The sequence below is a fragment of the Pseudophryne corroboree genome, chromosome 5 (genome assembly GCF_028390025.1).
Source record: "Pseudophryne corroboree isolate aPseCor3 chromosome 5, aPseCor3.hap2, whole genome shotgun sequence".
Taxonomy (NCBI): Eukaryota; Metazoa; Chordata; class Amphibia; order Anura; family Myobatrachidae; genus Pseudophryne; species Pseudophryne corroboree.
Window position 1 is genome coordinate 782,330,188 of NC_086448.1, and position 11,440 is coordinate 782,341,627.

The following is an 11,440-nucleotide window of genomic DNA, read 5'->3' on the forward strand; positions in this document are numbered from 1 at the left end:
CTGAGTCCGCCAAGGTGCCAACACGGAAGAAGACGGTGTTGTAGGTGAAAGTTGTTGCTGCTGTTAATAGTGAGGGGGTGGTCAAGCGGACGGAGGACACGTGCCGCAAACGGTACTATAACATAAAGCGACGTGTCAAGTCCAAAATGGCCAAGGAGGCGAAGTCGGCTCGCAATACCGGTGGTGGACAGCCCTATATTGCCAGATATCTGGACTATGAGGAGCCCATGTGAAGTTTAATACCTCCTGAAGTAGTGTCTGCAACCCATGTCCGTGATTCCGATCTGCCCAGGAAGGATGGTGAGCATGTGTATTTGTCTTAACATTCTATTACATTACTTCTGTCGTCATTTTTTGGCGAAATGTGTGTCATGTGACGTTGCATATTACTCCCATCTTCATTTGTGCGTCAGCAAATACATTGTTTTGGGTAATGTTTTCTACAAAAGCCAATGTAACATAGTACTTTATTGTATGTCATGTGGTTTTTTTACAGTACATTTTCCATGTGTAGTTTGGACTTGGTGTGTCATTGAATTGTCCAGCAATAATGTTTTCCTTTTGCACACTTGTCAGTTTGCAAGCTGGCCTATGTTTTTGATTTCAGTTATCCATGTGCAATGTTTGAAAATCAGTAGTTGACATGTTAGAGGCTGGAGTAGTGCAAAGTGGCTTTGAAGCCAGTTACATGTGTAATTTCATTATTACTGTATGTAATCTTGTTTAAGACAACCCCACTTTTTTTTTTGATCATTTAGAGTCTGTATTTGTACCCTGACACAACACTGCAGACTTAGTTACCCTACTATTATGCTTGTTTTTTAATGTTGGTTTGTTTTTTGGCTCATATTGTGCTAATGTGTGTTTTGGAGTGCTACATCACAGAGCATTTTCTATATTGCTTCTTTCATTAATTACATAACATTTTTAAATTAAGATGTCTGTGCTTTGGCTTGTTAGTGTATGTATTAGTAATCGTGGGCCAGATCTATTCAGCCTGGTGAAGTGATAAAGTGGAAGTTGCTAAATTACCAAGCAATCAGGTCATAACTTCCATGTCACAGGCTGGGTTTGCAAAATGACACTTAGGAGCTGATTGGCTGGTGCTTTATCACCTTCCACTTTATCACTTCACCAGGCTTAATTAATCTGCCCGTGTCCTATGTCTGTGTCCTGTACATTATTTCCTGTGTTGCACTTTCCATAGTGCATATGGCTATTGGCCAATGTGTGTGTTTTTTACATTTTTTTATGGTTTTGTTCAGAAATTATTCCCACATAAATAAGCATCCATTTTTAAAAGATTTAATGTTTATAAACATAATGGGTGGATGTATCAACAATAGCATGAAAAAATGAGTTGTTTTATTTGTTTCATTATTTACAGTGTTGAAAAAAAGCAGTACTGGTCGGCCTACAGTCACTCCCATGACATCTGATGATGATGACGCTGCGGAAGCAGGTAAAGTGTCAATTGTAGTATAGGTTATGTTTGTAAAGGAATGGCCATAACAAAAGTACACTTTGAATCCTAGGTCCATCAAAAGAAGTCTTGAGCAGCAGAAGGCGGACTCCTGTAGCACACCAAACAATAATACTTGTGGCAACAAAGAAAGCAAGGTCTGATGTCCAATCACAACCACAGCAGTCTACCCCGCCACGAAGATTGTCTACAGTTTCTTCGGTCCCACCACTCCAAATTTTGGTCACACCTCCAAGACGCCAGCCACACTCCCCTCATCTTGATTGTGAGTAAGAAACTGTAATGATTTAAAACATTACTCATCTCATAATAATCCATTTAATTAGACTAATTAACTCTAAATTCCACAAAATCTGCTATACTTACCGGGAAAAAAAAAAACATCAAATGGATTCTGAGCAAAATGGCCTTGTCCACATCCAGTAAAGATATGTATGTCCACTTCAGCCATACAGCAGCAGATTGTGTGGAAGATGCTGCAACATAAACACATGTGTAAGTGTGGCAAATAGTAAGGTTTTTTTCATCAATGTCACTTATGTGTTTGTCGTAACATTGGCACCAACATGCCAAAACATTACTATGTTTCTGTTTTAAACACTATGGGGGTAATTCTGAGTTGATCGCAGCAGGAACTTTGTTAGCAGTTGGGCAGAGAGAGTTAGATTTGGGTGTGGTGTGTTCAATCTGCAATCTAAATTGCAGTGTAAAAATAAAGCAGCCAGTATTTACCCTGCACAGAAACAAAATAACCCACCCAAATCTAACTCTCTCTGCACATGTTATATCTGCCTCCCCTGCAGTGCACATGGTTTTGCCCAACTCCTAACAAAATTCCTGCTGCGATCAACTCAGAATTACCCCCTGTATAAGGCAACACATTCTGATTTAAAGTGTTTTTTTATGGTGGAGTATGTCTGATCTACCATACAACTCATGTGCTTGCTTTAAGGATGAAGTAACCAGACACATTTCCCACAAACAGGAATATGTCTGTATTTAAGTTCTGAGTGATGATGTTGCTATGCTGGATATCTGAAAGCACCATTTAAATACATGTGTCCCATGTTTTTTGCTTTGCTTTGTTTTCTCAAACATATGTCTAACTAATGCCAAAATGGTTCTAATTCCAGATTCTAGTACTGGTACCAGCATCCCGACGCAGCAGCAGCAACACAGTGACATGGATGAGACAATCATGTTACAAATGCAGCCATTAATCGAAGGAATCAGCCACCCAGCACCTGTGAGTACACCACCACAGCAAAGCACTCCACCACCACAACACAGCCCGACAACACCAGTAGCACAAGGCCCTGATCAAGTGTTTTGAGACAGTTGGGCTACACAGCAGGCCACTAATCAAGATTGCCTGCGTAGGCAGACACAAATTTTTGCTAACCTACCATCTCACCGCAGTAGAATCAGCAGAAATATCAGTCGCCAAAATGAACCAACCACCAGAATTGCCAATACCATGGAAATCATGCCTGCAGACATTACACATGTCATGGGCAACTTACAACGCATAATGGAAGAACAGCACAGACAAAAGCAAAGCTACATCAACATCTTAGAAAACAATCAAATGATCAATGAATCTATCACCAGAATTTTAGAGAATAAAAATGCTGCAACACGTGAACTTAATGCCACCCTCACTAACCTCAATGAAACACTCAGATCCCAGCACCAACAGCAACCAAGCAGCAGTTCTGGTACGACTACTCCTATTCTATCGCCAGTGTCCTCACCACCAAGGCGCTCCACCAGAGCACGCCAACACGACAGTGGTAAAGGTAAATGCCAGTCCAAGCAGCCAACCCCAAAAAAATAAAAAATAGAGACACCAATTTCTGTATAGAGAAGAAAATAACCACAGTTAGTAAGTGTAGGTTTGTCTCAATATATATAACACTTAGCACTTTGTCAATTTGTTGAACATCATTAATTATAAGTGTTACAAACAACAACAGGATTTTTGCCAACACATTTATTCTTTAACATCTTTGTATTTTTTTGGAGGAGGAAAAAGTAATTTGATCTGCACATTGATCGTAGCATGCAGTAACAAGACCACTTGATTTTTCTCTGACGTCCTAGTGGGTGCTGGGGACTCCGTAAGGACCATGGGGAATAGACAGGCTCCGCAGGAGACTGGGCACACTATAAGAAAGATTTGGTACTACCTGGTGTGCACTGGCTCCTCCCTCTAAGCCCCTCCTCCAGACCTCAGTTAGATTTCTGTGCCCGGCCGAGCTGGATGCACACTAGGGGCTCTCCTGAGCTCCTAGAAAGAAAGTATATATTAGGTTTTTTATTTTACAGTGAGACCTGCTGGCAACAGGCTCACTGCAACGAGGGACTAAGGGGAGAAGAAGCGAACCTACCTGCTTGCAGCTAGCTTGGGCTTCTTAGGCTACTGGACACCATTAGCTCCAGAGGGATCGACCGCAGGACCCGTCCTTGGTGTTCGTTCCCAGAGCCGCGCCGCCGTCCCCCTTACAGAGCCAGAAGCAAGAAGATGGTCCGGAAAATCGGCGGCAGAAGTCTTCAGTCTTCACCAAGGTAGCGCACAGCACTGCAGCTGTGCGCCATTGCTCCTCACACTTCACACTCCGGTCACTGAGGGTGCAGGGCGCTGGGGGGGGGGGCGCCCTGAGCAGCAATAAAATCACCTTGGCTGGCAAAATAACCACAATATATAGCCCCAGAGGCTATATATGTGGTAATTACCCCTGCCAGAAAACAGAAAAAAGCGGGAGAAAATTCAGCCGAAAAAGGGGCGGAGCCATCTCCCTCAGCACACTGGTGCCATTTCTCCCTCACAGTTCCGCTGGAAGGAAGCTCCCTGACTCTCCCCTGCAGTCTACACTACAGAAAAGGGTAAAAAAGAGAGGGGGGGCACAAATTTGAGGCGCAGTAAATATTATAGCAGCTATAGGGGACATAATTCAGTTAGTCCCTGCATTATATAGCGCTCTGGTGTGTGCTGGCATACTCTCTCTCTGTCTCCCCAAAGGGCTTTTGTGGGGTCCTGTCTCCTTTAAGAGCATTCCCTGTGTGTGTGTGCGGTGTGTCGGTACGGCTGTGTCGACATGTTTGATGAGGAGACTTATGTGGAGGCGGAGCAGATGCCTATAAATGTGATGTCACCCCCTGCGGGGCAGACACCTGAGTGGATGGACTTATGGAAGGAATTACGTGCAAGTGTCGACTCCTTACATAAAAAATTTGACGACATGCCAAATGCGGGACAGCCGGCTTCTCAGCTCGTGCCTGCCCATGCAATTCAAAGGCCATCAGGGGCTCTAAAACGCCCACTACCTCAGATGGCAGACACAGATGTCTACACGGATACTGATACCAGTGTCGACGACGATGAGTCAAATTTAATGTCCACTAGGGCCATTCGTTGCATGATTGAGGCAATGAAAGAGGTTTTACACATTTCTGATATAAACCCAGGTACCTCAAAAAAGGGTATTATGTTTGGGGAGAAAAAACTACCAATAGTTTTTCCCCCATCTGAAGAATTAAATGAAGTGTGTGAAGAAGCGTGGGCTTTCCCTGATAAAAAATTGGTGATTTCAAAAAAATTACTAATGGCGTTCCCTTTCTCGCCAGAGGATAGGTCACGTTGGGAAACTCCCCCTAGGGTGGATAAAGCGCTCACACGTTTGTCTAAAAAGGTGGCACTACCGTCTCCGGATACGGCCGCCCTAAAGGAACCTGCTGATAGAAAGCAGGAGGCTATCCTAAAGTCTATATATACACACACTGGTGTTATACTGAGACCAGCTATTGCTTCAGCGTGGATGTGCAGTGCTGCTGCTGCTTGGTCAGATTCCCTGTCGGAAAATATTGACACCCTGGACAGGGACACTATATTGCTAACCGTAGAGCATATAAAAGACTCAGTCTTGTACATGAGAGTTGCACAGAGGGAGATCTGCCGGCTGGCATCTAGAATAAGTGCATTGTCCATTTCTGCTAGGAGAGGCTTATGGACTCGGCAGTGGACAGGGGATGCAGATTCTAAAAGGCACATGGAAGTTTTGCCTTATAAGGGTGAGGAGTTATTCGGGGATGGTCTCTCAGACCTTGTTCCCACAGCAACAGCTGGGAAGTCAGCATTTTTGCCCCATGTCCCCTCACAGCCTAAGAAAGCGCCGTATTATCAGGTACAGTCCTTTCGACCCCAGAAAAACAGGCGGGGAAAAGGCGGGTCCTTTCTGTCTAGAGGCAGAGGAAGGGGAAAAAAGCTGCACCACGCAGCAGGTTCCCAGGAACAAAAGTCCTCCCCCGCTTCTTCCAAATCCGCCGCATGACGGTGGGGCTCCACAGGCGGAGCCAGGTACGGTGGGGGGCCGCCTCAAAAATTTCAGCGATCAGTGGGTTCGCTCACGGGTGGATCCCTGGATCCTTCAAGTAGTATCTCAGGGGTACAAGCTGGAATTCGAGGCGCTTCCCCCCCTGCCGTTTCCTCAAATCGGCCTTACCGACAACTCCCTCGGGCAGGGAGGCTGTACTAGAGGCAATTCACAAGCTGTATTCCCAGCAGGTGATAGTCAAAGTACCCCTACTTCAACAAGGACAGGGTTACTATTCCACACTGTTTGTGTTACCGAAACCGGACGGTTCGGTGAGACCCATTTTAAATTTGAAATCCTTGAACACATACATAAAAAAATTCAAGTTCAAGATGGAATCGCTCAGGGCGGTTATTGCAAGCCTGGACGAGGGGGATAACATGGTATCCCTGGACATCAAGGATGCTTACCTGCATGTCCCAATTTACCTTCCTCACCAGGAGTACCTCAGAATTGTGGTACAGGATTGCCATTACCAATTCCAGACACTACCGTTTGGACTGTCCACGGCACCGAGGGTGTTTACCAAGGTAATGGCAGAAATGATGATACTCCTTCGAAAAAAGGGAGTTTTAATTATCCCATACTTGGACGATCTCCTAATAAAGGCGAGGTCCAGGGAGCAGTTACTGGTCGGAGTAGCACTATCTCGGGAAGTGCTACAACAGCATGGCTGGATTCTAAACATTCCAAAGTCACAACTGGTTCCTTCCACACGCTTACTGTTCCTGGGGATGATTCTGGACACAGAACAGAAAAAAGTGTTTCTCCCGCAGGAGAAAGCCAAGGAGCTGTCATCTCTAATCAGAGACCTCCTAAAACCAAAACGGGTATCGGTGCATCACTGCACACGAGTCCTGGGAAAAATGGTGGCTTCATACGAAGCAATTCCATTCGGCAGGTTCCATGCAAGGACCTTCCAGTGGGACCTCTTGGGCAAGTGGTCAGGATCGCATCTTCAGATGCATCAACTGATAACCCTGTCTCCAAGGACCAGGGTGTCTCTACTGTGGTGGCTGCAGAGTGCTCATCTTCTAGAGTGCCGCAGATTCGGCATACAGGACTGGGTCCTCGTGACCACGGATGCCAGCCTTCGGGGCTGGGGCGCAGTCACACAGGGAAGAAATTTCCAGGGACTTTGGTCAAGTCAGGAGTCGTCCCTGCACATAAACATTCTGGAACTAAGGGCCATTTACAATGCCCTAAGTCAGGCAAGGCCCCTGCTTCAAAACCAGCCGGTTCTGATCCAATCAGACAACATAACGGCAGTCGCCCATGTAAACCGACAGGGCGGCACAAGAAGCAGGGTGGCGATGGCAGAAGCCACAAGGATTCTCCGATGGGCGGAAAATCACGTACTAGCACTGTCAGCAGTGTTCATTCCGGGAGTGGACAACTGGGAAGCAGACTTCCTCAGCAGACACGACCTACACCCGGGAGAGTGGGGACTTCATCCAGAAGTCTTCCTACTGTTGGTAAACCGTTGGGAAAGGCCACAGGTGGACATGATGGCGTCCCGCCTCAACAAAAAGCTAAAGAGATATTGCGCCAGGTCAACTCAAGGGACCCTCAGGCGATAGCTGTGGACGCTCTAGTGACACCGTGGGTGTACCAGTCGGTTTATGTGTTCCCTCCTCTGCCTCTCATACCAAAGGTACTGAGAATAATAAGAAGGCGAGGAGTAAGAACGATACTCGTGGTTCCGGATTGGCCAAGAAGAGCTTGGTACCCGGAACTTCAAGAATTGTTATCAGAGGACCCATGGCCTCTACCGCTCAGACAGGATCTGCTACAGCAGGGGCCATGTCTGTTCCAAGACTTACCGCGGCTGCGTTTGACGGCATGGCGGTTGAATTCCGGATCCTAAAGGAAAAGGGCATTCCGGAGGAAGTCATTCCTACGCTGATAAAAGCCAGGAAAGAAGTAACCGCAAACCATTATCACCGCATTTGGCGAAAATATGTTGCGTGGTGTGAGGCCAGGAAGGCCCCTACAGAGGAATTTCAGCTGGGTTGTTTTCTGCACTTCCTACAGTCAGGAGTGACTATGGGCCTAAAATTGGGTTCCATTAAGGTCCAGATTTCGGCTCTGTCGATTTTCTTCCAGAAAGAACTGGCTTCACTGCCTGAAGTTCAGACTTTTGTAAAGAGAGTGCTTCATATTCAGCCCCCTTTTGTGCCTCCTGTGGCACCTTGGGATCTCAATGTGGTGTTGAGTTTCCTAAAATCACATTGGTTTGAACCACTTAAAACCGTGGATCTGAAATATCTCACGTGGAAAGTGGTCATGTTATTGGCCTTGGCTTCGGCCAGGCGTGTGTCAGAATTGGCGGCTTTGTCATGTAAAAGCCCTTATCTGATTTTCCATATGGATAGGGCAGAATTGAGGACTCGTCCCCAGTTTCTCCCTAAGGTGGTATCAGCTTTTCACTTGAACCAACCTATTGTGGTGCCTGCGGCTACTAAGGACTTGGAGGATTCCAAGTTACTGGACGTAGTCAGGGCCTTGAAAATTTATGTTTCCAGGACGGCTGGAGTCAGGAAAACTGACTCGCTTTTTATCCTGTATGCACCCAACAAATTAGGTGCTCCTGCTTCTAAGCAGACTATTGCTCGCTGGATTTGTAGCACAATTCAGCTGGCGCATTCTGCGGCTGGATTGCCGCATCCTAAATCAGTGAAAGCCCATTCCACGAGGAAGGTGGGCTCATCTTGGGCGGCTGCCCGAGGGGTCTCGGCTTTACAACTTTGCCGAGCTGCAACTTGGTCAGGGGCAAACACGTTTGCTAAATTCTACAAATTTGATACCCTGGCTGAGGAGGACCTTGAGTTCTCTCATTCGGTGCTGCAGAGTCATCCGCACTCTCCCGCCCGTTTGGGAGCTTTGGTATAATCCCCATGGTCCTTACGGAGTCCCCAGCATCCACTAGGACGTCAGAGAAAATAAGAATTTACTCACCGGTAATTCTATTTCTCGTAGTCCGTAGTGGATGCTGGGCGCCCATCCCAAGTGCGGATTGTCTGCAATACTTGTATATAGTTATTGCCTAACTAAAGGGTTATTGTTGAGCCATCTGTTGAGAGGCTCAGTTATATTTCATACTGTTAACTGGGTTTAATATCACGAGTTATACGGTGTGATTGGTGTGGCTGGTATGAGTCTTACCCGGGATTCAAAATCCTTCCTTATTGTGTCAGCTCTTCCGGGCACAGTATCCTAACTGAGGTCTGGAGGAGGGGCATAGAGGGAGGAGCCAGTGCACACCAGGTAGTACCAAATCTTTCTTATAGTGTGCCCAGTCTCCTGCGGAGCCCGTCTATTCCCCATGGTCCTTACGGAGTCCCCAGCATCCACTACGGACTACGAGAAATAGAATTACCGGTGAGTAAATTCTTATTTTTTCTAATTATTACTATTTCTAGATTCCAATCATTCTCATATCTTGCAGGCAGACTAATTGGCAGCCATGCAGATTCATCCATGACCAATACAACTTACAATGTGATTTTTAACTCTTTTACATTTCTTCTAGACGACATTACAAGAATAACACAATTGAGTTGCCTAAAAAGGTACTATGTTGTGAAACAATTTAGATAATTCAGTCCCAAAATGAATGACATTATTGTTGTGTCGTGTTTGTGTGTGTTAAAAATGAGTAATCAGATTATTACACATGATGCAGAAACAAAGAAATTGTAAATATTTTAATGAACACAAATAATGTGTATAATAATGGATATATGTTGAAAACTGTGTATTGACTTACAAATCACCAAGTTTACTCCAGAAAACATAACAAAATAAATTATTTTGGATGATACTAAGTTTGTGTCCCTTAAATACGATGGAGCATCCACACATAGGGACACATGTATTCCTCAAGGCTAACATATTATATGTGGAGAAGTGTTACATTAGGACGTTACACACAGTTATAAAGTAAAATACTAAATAAATTACTATGTGGATTATGTGTGCTTTTAAAAAATTATCAGTACAAGTTTATTAACACTTATCCAGACTTCATGCATGCCACTCATAATTTGTTGTTTAGAGATTTTAAATAAACACAATACACATGCTACATTTGTTTTGCATAAAGCGAGGGTATGTTTGTATGTCTCAAGGAGACAGACACATTCTGAGTAATGGTTTTTAACTAAAAAATGGGGCAACATATATTTATGCTTACACAAAAAATGAAAGAAGCAAACAAAACTTACCTTAAATACTTATTTTTATCAGGTCTTGCCTAACCTGCCTCTCCACATCTGTACTCCAAGTATCATCAGATGTCTCTACTTCCTGCTGGCTGCTTTCTTCATCCTCCTCCTCATCAACATGTGGCAGATGTTGTTGCAAACACATGTTATGAAGAAAGCAGCAGCAGAACACAATTTGAGTCACCTTCAAGGGACTATACAACAAAAGGCCACCAGACTTATCCAGACACTGAAACTGAGATTTCAGCACACCAAAACATCTTTCTATCACATTCTGCGTGGACTTATGTGCATGATTGTAATTGTGTTCAGCAGGGGTATCAGGTCGGGACAATGGAGTTAGGAGCCAAGAGAAACAGCCATATCCTCCATCACCTGAAAGACAGATATAATAACGTGTTTCATGTTAAGATACAGCAACACGTAAGTAACACACTGTAGTTGGCCAAAGTATACACAGGCCTACACATATCAAATTACATACCCAGCAGCCATCCATCTGGCATTTGTCCGTCCTCAAACTTATCAAAGAGTGATGACTAACTAAGGATGAAGGAGTCATGGCAGCCCCCTGGGTAACCAGCAACAACACTCATTATTTTGAGTTTTGCATCACAAACCACCTGCACATTTGTGGAGTGCTCTAGATGACGATTAGTATAGATGTGCTGCCTGCCCCTAAGTGGTCTCAGCTGAATGTGTGTGCAATCTATGGCTCCCAGCACATTGGGCATGCCAGCAAGCTCATACAAATCTACCCTGATGGCATGCCACTGAGACTCCTGGGTAGGGAAGCAGATTGAGGCATCGATGTGGGGCTGCAAAACAGCCAACACCTGTGTGTATATTTGATAGAAAATAAAACATGAGATTTTAGGACAGAACTGGCCACTGAGAGTAATTAAAAACAACCAAAAACTGAGGAGGTGTCACAACTGAGGGCCTGAGCTGACGGGAGGCAGCCTCAGTTGTAGGGGCTGAGATGTACCGGAACCTGGGAGGTTGTATCAGACCCCTGGACATGTAAGTAACATGAATAATAACTGCCCGAAGGCGTGACCACGACAACTTGGATAAAAGTCAATGATGTTTATTATGACAACTCCGCAACACAGCAGCAGTAAAAGAAAACGTAAAAGTCAGCAAAGAATAAATACAGTTCCTGGGTACTACAGGATGGCAGGAGCCACAGGGCACTGGTAGTGTGAGATAGTTCTTATGATCTTCTAGATGGAAAGTCCTTACCAGGCCCGACTGTAGCAATGGAGATAACCCAGGATTGTGCCAGCTGGTGTTCCAGGAAAAGCTGGGTTGCTGAAGATAAAACAGCTGCTGTGGATACTGGCTGGAACCAGACT

The 11,440-nt window shown here is 45.0% G+C and overlaps 1 long non-coding RNA gene across 1 annotated transcript; it reads left to right on the forward strand.

Annotated features, from left to right (window-relative positions):
* The first annotated feature begins 1,383 nt into the window (after positions 1–1,383).
* On the forward strand, positions 1,384–3,572 carry LOC134929460 (uncharacterized). The gene is made up of 3 exons (XR_010178573.1): positions 1,384–1,462; positions 1,536–1,748; positions 2,617–3,572. It is a non-coding gene; the product is annotated as an uncharacterized LOC134929460 (long non-coding RNA).
* Positions 3,573–11,440: the final 7,868 nt, after the last annotated feature.